Raw genomic sequence first — 16,114 nt, 5'->3', positions numbered from 1 at the left:
GAAAATATTTGTTGTCTAAGTTAATGAACAAATACACAAAGCCAGGACTGTCTGGCTTTAAAGCAAAGAGTCTTTCAACTATATCAAAATATCTCCCTCTCATAATTCCTACTTTATATGCAGCTATTGAAACTGTAATCACAGCAAACATATCTGATTAACAGGAGCAATTCGTCACCTTCCTCATCTACAAAATGGATTCCCATCTAAAAGTAAATTCATTTTTTCAAACATCTAATCTTTAATCTACTGAGTCATTATGAGTTATAATGGTCATATTATAGGAAATACCAAGTAGAAAATAAAATGATACATTTACCTACCAAAATATCTCCTAAATACAACAACAACAACAACAACAACTAAAGTAAATATTTTTAAATGGCAAAATATGTGCAGCATGAATGACAAAATTTCATAATCTTATATTATGAAGAAATCTTTAAATTAAAAACAAGGAAGAGGAACAGAAAAAGAAAGTGCCCAATAGGAAAATAGGCTAAAAATATAAATGGACAATAACCAAAATAAATACAAACGACTAATAAACATGTTTTAAATTGTTTTATCATTACTTATCCAAAAAATGCAAATCCAAGTGAGATTTTGTTTTCAACTATCAGACTGGCAAAAATACAAAAAAAAAAAATTATAAAGATTTATCATATCCAGTATCAGACAGCATACATACAAAGAAACAAAATATTAAAGCACTATTGGTGGGAGTATAAAATGGCATGACCTTTCTAGAGAGCAATCTGGTAGTTGATAGAAGCATTCAAAATGTTCCAATCTTCTAGCCAACAACTCCATTCATATTAAATAACTAAATGGACAGTTGCACAAATATGCACATACAATAATTAATTATAATACCAAAATACATGATACTACCTAAATGTCTAGCTAGAGAATTGCTTAAATAAATTGGTATTCATATAATGCCAAGGTTACTTATTACCATGAAAAGATGTTCAAGATATGACTGTAAGTTAAAAAAACAACTTGTATGACCCAATTTTTTAAGATTTGTATTTGTAAGGAGCAAGAAAGAAAGAGAGCACATGTGTGAGCAGAAGCACACACAAGAGTGCCAGAATGAGCATACATACACACTCCTTGAGACAGAAATCCTAAGATGTGACAGAAATCTTACAAGCAGATGTGCAGTAATCGTTGAACAGAATGAATTTTTTTACTTTCTTCTTTGCATCTTTCTGAATTTTATGAGTGTTTTACATTAAGCATATATAATTTTTGTAATCATAACACAATAAAATTGTTTTCACTTAAAATAATGTCAACTGTCATAAACCTCAGGTTCCATAAACTTTCAAATGTTATTACTTTTAATACAAAATACTGATTAAAAATCAGTTGATATGGACACTGAATGAAAACGCACATTTCTCTTTCAAATGACAAGTTCAAAATCATAAATGATTCATACTTCTTTCTATTCACAAATTATTTAGAATTTGTAATTTCTTTTAAAATGTCACTTCAAAAAATAAAAGTGAAGCAGCAATGTTTAAGTGCTACAGAATACACTTTGCATCAGGGTGCTATTTTTCTTTGAGAAATAACTTGCATATGTAAAGTCCTAGAGACTTCAATTCTATAGCTCAAAAAAAATCTAGCATCACTTGGTATGTTAACTTGGGAGCTTAACTCATGCTCGTTATTTACATAGTATAATGAGCATTCTCAACTACTAGCCATGGGTAAGATTATCCACAATTAATCGTGCTTTTCAGTTCAGCCATTGTACCCAGAGTATAAGCAGGTTAGTTATTTGCTTTGTAGATCTCTCAGCTCTATTTACTTTGCATGAAGCCAGGATTCTAGAAAAAGAAATATTTAAAATCAGTAATTCAACTTGGATAGTGGATGAGTGAGTGGGCACCTACTACCCTCAGGGCTGAGTATGAATAACACCCAGATGTACCACTACTCCATTCTACACCTGGGGACTCTGGAAACTTTGGGGGCCATTTTGATTGCCACAAGGATTGGGCAAGAAGAGGGATTCTAATGCCACTTTGGACCACATTTGCTAAACATGCCACTATGTGAGGACCTCACCAAGAACTATCCCATCCACAATGACAGTAGTGGCCCTGTTGAAATAGGGACCATACTTTTCTTGTTCAATATTGTATTACTGGCCTACTACACAGCAGGCATTAACTATTTGTTGAATGAAGTCAGAACAAGCACTTTTTAGCTTGAGTGACAGACATAATGTAAAATAATGAAGAGTGACAATGGAGAAACTAAAGTTTTCTACCTCAACCCGAGACTGGGCTCCTACTTATGAGAATTCGAGGATCAGACACATGTATCCAAAATAATGTAGAACAGCATACGCAAATACAAATCATAAAAGGATTATCTTCTATTAAAATATCCAGGTATGTTTCCCTCTATTAGTAAAGATAAGCAATTGTGTCAATTCAACACATACACACTGATGCCAACTAAGCTTAATTTTGCTTTGGCAACTAGGTGGCAAAACAGCCTGTGGTTTAAGAGTACAGGCTCTGGAGTAAGACTGCTAGGGTTTAAATTTGGCTTTACCATGCATTACCTGAGTAATTTCCTTAACATACCATTCAAAGCTTGGCAATTTACTGAACATCTTCTAGCATCAGTCTGCTCATCTATAAAATGGAACAATGAAACATATTTGCAAATGCCTATTCTAAGCCCCTGAGCCCAATGCGTCACATAACCTAAAATTTTTGAATTTTAGAAAGTAATACTATAACACTCGAGGTGGATTAAGAGTAGCATTACATAACCATACACATTAACATCTCTGTAACTAAATGAATGAATTTTCAAAGTGTAGGAAAATAAAGACCCTTAAATAGCCCCATGTCATTTAGTTCGGGTTTTATAGCTAAATTAGTTTTGCCACAAACTTAGGGAAACTGGTGGTTTTCAGAGCCTTTTGAAATTCAGCAGTGAATATAAGGGATCATGGATTTGTAGTGCTTACTTCACTCCGAGTGATAATGTGAAGATTAAGTGAATATATGTAAGGTACATACCCCAGTGCCTCACATATAGTTAGGTAGCACTTAATAAATATTGGTTATGTTATAAAATATTAATTACTAAATGAAATACACAACTATGCAAGACAGCTAAGGGAGTCCACTGGCTTGTATTAGCTGGGATGGGGAGAAGGGTAGGGGTAAGTGGTCAGATGGGAACCTAAGATTATTATGCTAATTCAAATAAAACCAAATGAGAGCTGACTGACCGTCAATTGCAAGAAAATAATGTATGTGTCACACTGAACCCTTACGTAAACATTTATTTCCTTTTGATAAAAGGGAGTTTTTCCCCAGGAGGTAAGATCTGTAGCTATTTCACATTTTCTGCTTCACATGTGGTTTCCTACTTACAACTCTATATGGCGTTCTTCCTAAAAGTGGGTCCGATAATGAAGCTTCTGCTCAAGTTGAAACCCAAACTGATTTCTACTTAATGTAAAAAAGCACTAAGTTCTTGTTGACCACAGCAGGACATAGTAAAATTTGAGAACCAAGAAGTATGTTGCACCCTGTCTCCCAAAATTGCCCATTTATCCCCTCCCTCTTCTATTGGTTTGCCTGATCCAAACTCCTAGAGAAACTATGAGACTTATAGGGGGAATGAAGGAAACTCACTTGTTAAGAACTACTCTGTGCCAAGTATTGGATTATGTACTTCACATATATCCCTTATTTAATTTTCACAAGTCTGCAAGGCGACAGTTATTATCCTCATATTACATAAGGATATTGAATTAATAAGTCGGTGAACCAAGATTCAGACTCAGGTTTGACTAAATCAAAAAACCATGAGCAGTTTGCACTAGACTACCTTGCCAAAGAATAGAGCTTCATTCTCACATTCTTGACTAATTGTTGGTTTCCTTTTTATTTCTATTAAGTATTTTTAAAATGCACATAATTATATGGAATTTGTAATATATTATCTCTCATATTAAGGGCATTTCAATTCTTTCTATAATCCCAAATTTGAAATGTACTTGTAGTTTTTTACCTTAATTTATCTCTGAAAAAATAATAACAGGATCTCCATAAATCACATATATCATATTAGTTATAAGAGCATATTTATGTGCATATTGCATTACGTTTCCAAGCAATGTGTAACACAGTTTTAATCAAAGAACCCTAAACTTGGTAGAGACTGTAAAGATCAACCATATATTTAGTTGATAACCATTCTGGTCATAAAGACATTTATGGAGTATGACATGCCCCCCCAACCCCCAAGTATCTCTATTGCCACTCCAAGAATTTAACGACCTTTTAGGGAGTGTCTTTTTTATGACACATTAAAATCATCCTTTCTATAATTTAAACTCACTCTGTTTAAGTAAGTCTGGCTTTCAAGGAGATAACATAACTGTCATTTTGCTACTTTATTGATTTGCTCTGAAAGTTTGTAACCAAAAAAAAAAAAGAAATACAAATAAATTTGAAAACAGATTGTAGGTTTTTCTCTTCCTTCTTTCTCTAGACTAAGTAATTTCCATAACTTGAACCTTTCCTCACTCCTGTCAATGTCTATTTTTGCTACCCTTTTCGGTGCCTCTCCAATTTTTCCATGTTCAGAATGAACTGTGGAGAAAATAACTGAACATTTAAAGTGTCTGCTTCAGCACTCTAAACTAAGAGCTCAATGCCCAGTTTAAGAAAAATAATCTCCAGGGTCATGCTTATTTTTAAAAATACAAAAAGACCACCAGAAGACAGAAGGTGAAGGTATAACATTTGACATTACTGACTAGGCCCTCTATCCCTTGATCCAAATATCCCGGTTGGCTCACCCCATGTGAGTGAGTCTACCCCAACATACATGGGTTCAGAAAATGTTGCAAAATATTGTGTTAAAATCAATGACTCGTCCTTTAATCCAGCAATTTAACGATGATGTGCTTGATTTTGTCTGTAACTGACTGTTTTCAATACCTGTCAGATCCTCTGATTTAAATGCTAATAAACTTTCTATGACCTGCAGCCATAAAAATAACTAACCACATAAAAATGTGAAGATCAATCTAATACTGTTTTGTCTTAAACATATATAAGTAGTGAAAGAAAATAAAGTTCCTCGCCACATTAACTATTGCCAACCATCATAATAGGAAAACCCTATCTCAAAATCTTATATATAAAACGTTATTGAAAAAATTTGAACATGAGATCCCATCTTTGACATATTAAAATACTGTTTTGCATACATATAGTTCATTATTTATAGAGAACATGTGATCGATTACCTCATATTCTTTCCATGAGCCAAACTCAATGTATTCTCTACCATAAAATGCCAGAATGATCAAGTGGCCTAAAATATTAAAAGCAAGAAGAATTAGGAAAACATTAAAAATGAATTCTTTAATAACTAGAAGCAATGTGATTATTTTAAATTACTGAGTTTGTGAATATCAATTGCCATGTAACTGAATTATTTTTAAAGCATTTCTTTGCAAGACAATATCTATATTTTTAAAAGTTTCTATTTAACAAAAAAAATATATAGGGTTTTGATTTTACAGGGAAGGAGAGAGAAATTTCATTTTTGAAAGAATTAGAATTCAAAGAATAAACATTATTCTAATAATCAGGAAAAATATAAATTAGGGAAAATAATGAAAAGAATGATTCTTAAAAAAAATCTGTACTTTTAAAAATTGTGAAGATGAAAGACTAAACAATTCTAAGAATCAGCCTGCTCACTTCTTGTATACAGAGAAGCAAAAGTGAGAAAGTATTAGCAGCTGATATACCTTTGCTCATTCCTTAATAATAAATAAGATTTGTTTCTTAAAAATAAACAAGCAAAAATGCATAAACAGGTCACAATGCTAAGGTAATTAATAAAACTTTCATGATTATTCAGTTTTCTGGAAATTTTAAAAAGAAATCTTTGGTTCGAAAACAGGCAAGATTATTTTAACCTAATGATTTTTATTGGCTAATAAAGTAAATTTAGGGTAACATTGCTATACAAACATGTACTTAAGTGCATTTGTATCTATGAGTATATATGTTTTTGTGTTTCCCTGGAAGTAAAACCTAGCCAGACAATCAGCTCTAATGCGTCTTTTGGAGCAAAACTTAATATAAGATCCGGTCTTATTTTACTATAAGACCAGGTTAATATAATATAATATAACCGGGTCTTATATAATATGAGACCGGGTCTTATATTAATTTTTACTCCAAAGACGCATTAGAGCTGATTGTCTGGCTAGGTCTTATTTTCGGGGAAACAGGGTATATCTTTTTGGCCCTAACTTTGGCCCATTATATCAGAGATCAGTTTAGTACAGAGTATATTTGATCATTTAGTCAACTATAAACAGCATCATAGATGCCCTGGCAGGATTTACTTTTGCTTGTTTTCATTTTTTTTAAAGGTAAAGATGACATTAAGCGACAGTTGCCATAAATTTTTATGTTGGTCCATTAAACTTAGAAAAATAACAAAGCAAACGGGCACAGCTGAGTATATATGAACAGGCAACAGTCTAAATACACACACATATTTGGGGTTACCTGAACAAGACAAGGATCACTAAAATAGTCACAGGTGTTTGCTGTGTATTTAGGTGATTACAAATCAGATACAGTAAAAATGTAATAATTTACACCAATTAACACACCAGTTCTCTCAAAAAGAACTTGACTATTTTAACCTTATTGTAAGGTTTTCCTGTTACTTTATTGTCATGAAATATAGGATTCATGACAAAAATATAGGATATTCCCTGACATGAGGTATTACTGTACACACTTATAAACTAAGTGACTAAACAATACTTTCTAACAACTTTGAGCAAAATGACTATGAGTTATACATACCTGTTTCTAAGATAATTCTGCCTAGTCTTTGAATTCTTTTCTCCAACTATGCTCTTCTACATCTAACTTGTTAAGTGAATATCAAGTTAGAAAATTCAAGCTAATCTAGTCACCTGCATCTTCTACTCCTCTCCAAAAAGGTTACAAATACCTTCTGTTGGAATACAACTTCCACTGCCTCATTCTGATACTAACGCAATACCCAAGATCTCTTCATTTCTTGAATTACTTTAAGTTCCTCAGCCGCCATACCAGTTCACTGATGATACAAATTTGTCTTTGCCACTTTTATCATTTTAACCTTAAAATCTAATTAATTTCTTAGAAAGCTTGTTCTCATGTAATATTATTCAATTATTCATTTAAGAAAGAATTGCAACTGTGTTAGATGCCACACATACAAATATTAAATATACATTGCCCGCACACACAAGTAGTTCACACACTACCATGCCAATCACAGCAAGATGCTCCCTCAGAGCTCTACACTGGCCCCACGAGAACTTATTTTCTTTGTTTCCTCTGATGTACTACAATGACTTTCTTTCTTCTCACATCTCTGACACAGCTATGCAAAGTATCTTCACCTTGCCTTTCAACATTTATTGAGTCACTACTATGTGCTTGGCAATGTGCTAGAAGTTGATTAGGTGCTGGAAGACACAATGGTGAGCAAACCATAGTTATTTTGCATTCAGGTCCCACCTCATCTGCTCCCACATACTGTCCTAGCTTTCTCAGTGGCTTTCAAATTCTCCTGGAATCCAGTGATCTTTCACCTTTTTCACTCTCATTTTCACAGATCGCACAATGAATCGTAAACACGTCCTGCTGATTTGTCACTCATGTCAGATGATCCCTTCCAGCACCACCCGAGACAGAGGCAAAGGGGCCATTGCCCTAGGTCTTGCATTTTAGAGAACTCAATTTGGCCCACTGGCCAGGTACTTCCTCATGAAGTGAGAAGTCTGCACAGCACAGGGCCATCCTTTCTGACTCCTCTGGAGTTGACCTCACCAGACTCCCAGAACCCCAAATTCCCATGCAGAACCCTAGACTATCAATCATCAGGCATACTCACCTCTAGGTCTGAGTAGTAATCAAGAGCTAGCTTGTAAGAGGTAAGGCAAGGTTGTTTGGGGAGCAAGCATGTGGACATGCTATGGCAAAGAGCCTAGCATATGGGCAAAAGGAGGTACAACTACAGGACAGGAACGAGGTGACAGAAGGCCAGTTCTTCCTTTGCCACTATGTTCTAGAACAGAATTGGAAAAAACCTGAGAATTCTAAAAGGTCATCCATCTCATTAGAAAGCTGCATTTGTCAAATTTGGAGGCAAGAATATATTTTATTTAACAGTTAGCTGATCTGCAACATTTAACTGTGTAGAAATATGAGTGAGTTTCCATTTGTATTCTTGCACCCATTACTGTTAAGGATGGGCCTGGTTTCCACATCCTATTCACACTGAAGGTTCCCCTGCTCTGATCTTCCTTATAACCTATCAAATAATGATTGTTATAATAGTAGTGGCAGTCATAGCAGTAGTTGTACAAGTAGCATTGATAATACCTCTTACTGAAGGTCTTAGCATAGTACCAAGCATCTAATCTATACTATACTAACCTCTTTCACATCCGTCTTGTTACTTACAACCTCCACTGGCTAGTTACCTACATCTTATCCATAAATTGAAAGTAGTAACAGAATGGCAGAAGAATTCTAACCCTGGTCTTTCTGAATTAAAAACCCAGGTTCTTCACACTATATTTCCTATTGACTAAAAGAGGTTTGCCTGGCTTTAGACCCACTCTCTGCTAATCTTCACAGATCTGCCAGATTCATCTCCCTAAAGCACCGCTTTCATCTTCATATTTGATCCACTTTGAAAATATACTGTCTGATTATGCTCTACCCAGTTAAGTTTGAAATCCTCAGCCTGATTTCCCTTTTCACTCCACCTGCTTCATTACTTCCCAACAAACTCTTCAAACCAAAGTGTACCTCTAGCATGTGCTTAATCCCTTCCTTACAGCCAATACACCTCACAAACCACCTTCAAGATCCATATGGCGCCTTACCTCCTCCCCGAAGACTTCTCTAACTACTCAAGCCCAGAGTCTTTTTTCTATACCCCCCATAACACTGATAGTTTCTGATCATTCAGCAAGTAAATGAGCTACGTACATAGCATGGCCAGAACCAGAAAGGATGTCACACTTCTTTGACTAGAAATCATTGTATGGAGTTAATCTTGTTGAAAGGCAGTATATGTAGGAGAGACTGGCAAAGAGGCTCTCAAAACAGAACACCTGGCTGAAAATCTGCCTCGATCCTATACAAGCATAGAATTTGTGTTAAGTTTGCATAGTAAACTAATTATTAGTTTTTATAATAAGCAGACCTCTGGTTCTGGAACCCATTTAGATCTTAAATTTTTTGAGAACCCCAAAGAACTTCGGTTCATAGGCATATCTAGTTGTGCACTGGTAAATGTTTAACAGCCAGGTCTCCCACCATCCCCCACCAAAACAACCAGATCTGTAGTTTCTCCTAATTTCCATGGTGTAAATTACTCCCAACATGGCTAGTTTCACGTTAGCATGTCACATCTAAATGCAGTTAAGAAGAGAGGAGCAACATTGCTCTCTTCAGTGGGGAAGAACAGGCTTCAGTACATCACTAGTTGTTTCTATCCATATTCATCGTATTACAAATTAAATGGAGAAATGTAATATATTTATCAATTTGAAAATAACAATAAAATAAATACATCTTAACATACTGTTATGAAATATATCTAAATTTTTCAAAATAAAAACTTCAATGAGAAGAGTGACATTGTTTTACATTTTTATTAACTTCTCTAATGTCTAATGTTGTTAATAGAAGACAATTAGCCTCTCACATCTACTACTGCACAAAATCTGCTGTTTTGGTTGAAGTATATGAAGAAAATGCGGCCTCACAGGCATTTAGTTGAAAAAGAAGAGACTCCTGGAGCTTTCGCACTTTGCACAGCATTCATATAAAGTATACACTTTGCATAAAAGACTGGTGTGAAAAGACCTTACCAATAGAGTTGGACTATTTTGGTAGTTTAATTAGATTTTCTCACCTAGAAATTATCTCAATATGAAGAATTCTAACTCTAGACTGCTATGAAAATAAAGTTCATGCTGTTTCGTATGTGTGTATGTGTGCATTTACATACATTTGTATATAATGTACATGTATACATACTATATTTCCCCAGTTCAACAACTCAAAGTGCTACGAATACTAAGAAAAAAAGGTAACAGTAAAGTAAAAACTTCATTTTTAGGAGAAAATAATTCTATGCAGAGAGATTATTTACGAAGCTAATATATGAATCATCATTTGTCTGGACATAATATTCAATTAAGTATAAAAGGTACGATTACATTCTACATTTTTAAAAGTGGACGATTGCACCATGTATATTCATTAATGTACGTATTCATTAATGTCAAAAAATGGCTTTTATCAGAATAGAATTATATTTTAACTCTGAAATATAAAATTTCCAAATTTAATAATGTTGGCAATACTTAATTCTTCAAACTAATACCACTGAACATAACAATACAAACACTTAAGGCACACTCAAGAAAAGTTCGTTATTTTAAAATTGGCAAAACTACTGCTAACAGCTGGTGGTTTTATCAGAAAAACTGTATCTAAGTTTCATAAAGCGCTAATTTCCCTTTGCTCCAAGTATCACTGTAACTTGGTATTCTTCTCTCTCTTAAAATATCAAGGCAACAGTAAACGCAGTCTGTACCTCCTCCTTTCCTTAAGCTTCCGCTGGCATTAACTTCTTCAAAGAAATGAAAAAGGATAGCCATTGCCTAAACCAATTTAATGCCACTAGCTACGTCAAACCATTATATTTCAAACCACTTCTATTCTTTTGCAAATAATATCTTCTCATTATGTTAAATATCTTTACAGTTCCTTTAGCAACAACAGAATATATTAAAACTTAAACTATATTTTGTAAACCAATGGCGAGCGTGTTGAACATTTTTTAACAGACAGAACAAAAGAGGGACAAAGGTAATCAGATTTTCATATGACTCCACTGTTGTCTTACTTCTTGGTAGAAGCTATTGATACTCATTTTCAGTGCTCTTAAATCAACAATATAAGGTGCTAACATAAGGCTCGGCAGTTTACTCACTTCTGCTCTTATAGTTTTTATGTGGAATAAAAAATTGGAGGGAGGCTAAATGTCTAAATAATATAAGGCTCACCGTACATATTTACTAAAATAAATTCTTCAAATTCCACCCTTTGTACAGCATAATTAGTACTTCATCTATTTAGTGCATACTTTCCTATCAATTATTACTCTTGTAATCTTTAAAAAAAATTCTGCCCCAATTTTTCAACCTGTGAAAGGGGGTCACTTCATAAAATTTTACTCTAAAGTATTCCTACCCACTGACCAATACTGAGAACGACTTAACAAAACATCCCTCTTGAAAAACAATTTTGTTTCTGATTATATCCAGTTCCAGGCTACCACTTTCAGCTATCACCCTGTCCTGAAAAACCCTCCTCACATCCTACCACAAGGAGTAAACTAGAAAGATAATGACAATCCTAGCTAATGACAGTTTGAGTGCTAATTCTAGACTGCCATGCTAAGTTTCCTATAGATACTGATCTCATTTTATTTTTCACTTTTTCATTTTAGAACCCAATTGAATAGGTAATATCCCCATATATTTACATTATGCATCTAAGATCAAAGTAGGTAAGGAATTAATTCAAGGATAATTAGCTATCAAATGACAAAGCCAGGATTTAAACTCAGATCCATTTTATTCAAAAGACTAGGACTCACATCTTTTCCAAACGATTTCGTAAGCTGACAGACCTCAAGCAAGCAGATATTTTTATTTTTTTTAAACTAAAGTTATAAGTAGTCAGGGATATTTGTATATATGGAATTAGCAAGAGTGTTTCGCACAGCATAGTTTGTGTCTTTGTTGAAATTTTACAGGTCCAATCAAGCACAACAACAGACTACTGTTAGCACAGTAAGAGTCTTGACAAAAATCTATATTCAAGATGAGTTGAGGGAAGTAATCTTCCCACAAATCTGCTTCACCTGTGTTTGTATATTCAAGAGTGAGCTGGGATTTCATACTCATAGACTGAACTACAGTACATATCCATGCCTCATGCCATAGAAGATGGGGACAAAATCATGAAATGTTAGACTGTGTAGCAGCTCAGGCTACTTAACTGCTAAACTACAATTCAGAATAATGGATAAGAAGGACGGTTGTACAAAGTGCTGTATACAGTCACTATATAAGATATAGCTAGAACAAAGTAAGCAGCAGTAAAACTTCAGAACCAGCATTGAAGGTAGTAAGAGCCACATATATTTTTCTCTAGAAAAGCAAACAATTCAATGTTGTAAAAGGGAAACCTAAATTCAAGTATTAAACTCATTGCGACTCTACTGTATTAAGAAAAAAAGAACATTAAAAACATTTCAAAAATTGATAATCTAGTGTTAAAACTTCCTAAAGTTTTGAATTCTGTCTGGTAAAAGTAGTATTTATATTGAATTGAGATAATAATTCATCAGTTAGCAGGAGAAAGCTTTTCTGTGATGTCATGCTGATCCCTGGATCTATGATACCTCCTAAGACCCTGGTAGGAAGCGAGTGTAATATCACATGGGTGTATTAAAATATTTCAGTGGGAAAATGCAGTGTAGGTAAGCTATTATTATAGAAATGCAAAACAGCATGCCACTTAATCATTAATGAACATCTCTACTGAAAGCAAATTCATTGTTTAAACAAAGTTTTATACTATACCATTTACATATTTTATGTCATATACTTGCTTAAAAGGTTGGTTTTTACCTTTAGCTAAAGCTGTGTATTTTGTAATCTGTTTAGGGCAGCTGTCAAGTAATCAGCACCATTTCAATAAGCAAGTCTTTTAATAAAATATAATAGGTCACAAATACTTAATTTCTGCTCTTTCCTATAATTGCCAGTCTTTACTATAGCTGCCACTTTAACAATCTTTTCCAAATGCTGACACAAAAGATGAACAAACCAAGGGTATTAGCATGTGTGTATATTTACAGCCTTTTGCTGTCAAAGGCTGTAGTTTTACTCCCTACTCCAGCATCTATAGGAGGATCTGTTTCTTTTGATAGAGGAGTCCTCTTTCAGGTTTTGAATATATCTGAATTAATCTCTTTTTTATGGCTACGTAGCAAACACCTATTAAAGCATACAAAAGAGAAATGCTGACAGAGTTATAGCACAATATTACATCTTTACGAACATCACAGACATTTTTATTGTCACTGTGTAAAATTATACATTCTATTAGGTTGGTGCAAAAGTAATTGCATTTTAAAAGGTTAAAAACTGCAAAAACCGCAATTACTTTTGCACTAACGTAATACTCCTTTATTCTTTCTTTTTCAATAAATTCTCCACTAAATTAGTTATTGGTTCATAATTTCAAAAAACATTGCTTATATATAGTGCAAATGGTGTTTTCTTAGATAAACTTTTAAGTTTATTAAGCATTAGTTTTATATGCATATCCACTTAAACTGTGTATATAAAACTACAAGAGTTGTATCAAAATTAAAATAAATGAAGGATCCCCAAAAGAAAGCACAATTATTATGATTTTTATTCTTAAAAAGCATTCATTAGGACTATTTTGCTACAGTTCAATTCTAAGTTTCTGATAAGTCTTTAAAAAAAAATCTCTGAAAACTTCTTTACATGATAATCCTTTAACTTTTTGTTTTGTTTAATTTTGAGCATACAATTATTTTTAACCAATAGTTTTTTTTTAATTTGGTACTGTTATTGCTATTTTAATACCAGAAGTCTTGTGCACAAACAACAGTACTTTTGTAAGAAGTTTGCCCATTTTTGAGAGGCTAAACTTCCCCAAATCAAACTAGCTTACTGTGAAAAGAAAACCATGACAACTGTTTGTACCTCTTGCTTTATTATTACATCCGGCCTGGTCACTCTTAGAAATTCAATCTATTACCGTTGCTAGGAGTCTGTTGCTGTGCAACCTAGAAGGGTATGCTGTGCTTTCAGGCTAAGGAGTGCTAATAAACCTGTAGCTTCCCTCTATGAGTCTGACCAGTGTGTTTAAAGGGCTTAAGACTTTTCAAGAGCGATTGGCCCACAATTCAAGACACATCCTATTAAAAACAAGTCACACTGAGAGATTTCTAACAAAGGGACAAAATGCTAAACATACACAAATATTCAAAATGTATCCTCAGAATCCCCAACTAATTTGGTAAAACAAACAAAGAACAGATTATGATCTACATTTCAATTATACCACCTACCATCCCCAAGTTTTTATTTCCATATAGTCCCCTAAAAGGTCATAATGGATATAAATAAACTCAGAAATTTCAGGGAAATAAAGGCAAGTACCTTCAACTTTAATTAAAAAAAATAAAACTGTACACACACACACACACACACACACTTATATATATATTTCAATAATAGAAAAATAAATTAAATCTAGGAACCCAGGAGACCCAGAAATCATGATATTTGTAGAACTAAAAAGCACTTTCCTCACCCCACAAAAAAAAGAACAAAAAAAAGAGAAATTGAAAAAATTATAAATTTCATTTTATTATTAAAACAGATGATTTTTTTATTTTTATTTTCATCTTTTTTGGTCAGTGTAAAATTAATCCTAAAATCTATTTTATCCTATCATATGCATATTCTCTATAATTTTAAAGATTAACAATACCTTATTCACAAGAATTCACTGCATTACTTGAATGTAAATGAAAAAAAGAGAAAGACAGTACAGAAATATACTGCTAAACAAATTGTGTGAAACAACTTGAAGTGTGGGCAGAGGATAAGAGAAGACTTCTAGTATCTTCTTTAAAAGAAGAAATTGTATTGGCTTTTATTTACTTATCTATCATTGATTGGTCTTTCTCATAAAGTGTTTGAAGACAAAAATGGATAAAGTTGGTTTACCATAAAATACCAAAGGCCACACAGATAAATAAAAATAAGATATTACAATAATCATCTCAACTATGAAAATTTATCCAGAGTTTGACAAGGATATTTTGACTATACTAATATTGCCTGCAGCTTTCAAAAGTTAAAAATAACTTTTCTAAAAAGCCAGGCAACAAGTTTTCTACAGTCATGGCAACAATTAACCTTTCTATCTAACTACTCTGAGCTGGAATCACTTTTTAAAATAATCTGACAACTACACTGCCTTATTCTTTTTTAAAGAACAATGTATACATCTGTCTTTCAATGATTTTTGTTATTTCTTTTCTCATTGCACATCATAGGAAGCAGAGTAAGGGAAATTAAATATTTCTCTAAAAGTACCAAGAAACAACTACTAGTACAACGATCCAGAAAATACAGACAATCCAATAATAAAGGAGCAACGAAGCAGGCTGAGAGGCAGTGCAAAGGCAACATCTGACCAAACAACCGAGAATGAGGCAGGAAGAGAATAAGTTAGCTAGGAAGGTTTAGAAGTAAAACAGCCTATAATAAGGCAAGCAGAACATAACAGAAAAAGAAAAGAAAAAAAAAAATAGGAGAAAAGGGACAGAAAGGATAATAAAGAAAGACAAGAATGTGTTAGAAAATAATTGAAAGAAAATTTGCAGAAAGAAACATGGTTCATTTTACAGATGAGGAAAAAACAGAAATCAAGTATGAGATTTTTATATTCAATAATTAGATTTTCCTTGATCCAGCCTTGCTTCTTAAGAAGGCATACAACTCAGACAAGAAAATGTTATTAAAAGATACAGTGATATCAGTAACATTTATGATGTAAAAACCAAGTGATCAGTAACCTGAAGACAACTTAACTCTACAATGAAGTAGTGTGAATCCTTTCCAATTCTTATTTAGGATAAGGACATTTTAACTTAGTTCTATAGGGCAGGACCTACCTAACACATGGAAAAAAATGTTAAAGTAATAAAAATTGTTTTTTCCCCAAACTAGCACCAAACATTAAAGCATACACACTACACATTACACACACACAGTAGTCAATAAAGTTATTAAAGTCAGAATCTACGTATACCATTCAAAGGGCGTGTTAGGGAAATGTGTTAATTTTTAAAGCAGTTATTTAATAGTTGGTCAATTACGAGGCAAGTG

General features: G+C 33.4%; 1 protein-coding gene across 1 annotated transcript in view; it reads right to left on the bottom strand.

The window, feature by feature from the left end:
* Nucleotides 1-16,114, bottom strand: part of RFX3 (regulatory factor X3) — a 258,294-nt gene that overhangs the window by 218,850 nt on the left and 23,330 nt on the right. Inside the window, exon 2 of the mRNA XM_033123755.1 lies at nucleotides 5,306-5,373. The gene's annotated coding sequence lies outside the window, so the exon portion shown is untranslated. The remainder of the gene's footprint in view (nucleotides 1-5,305; nucleotides 5,374-16,114) is intronic.

This window comes from Rhinolophus ferrumequinum, chromosome 12 (assembly GCF_004115265.2).
Source record: "Rhinolophus ferrumequinum isolate MPI-CBG mRhiFer1 chromosome 12, mRhiFer1_v1.p, whole genome shotgun sequence".
Taxonomy (NCBI): domain Eukaryota; kingdom Metazoa; phylum Chordata; class Mammalia; order Chiroptera; family Rhinolophidae; genus Rhinolophus; species Rhinolophus ferrumequinum.
The sequence above is the reverse complement of the archived record's forward strand: the minus strand, read 5'-3'. Positions and strand labels throughout refer to the sequence as shown.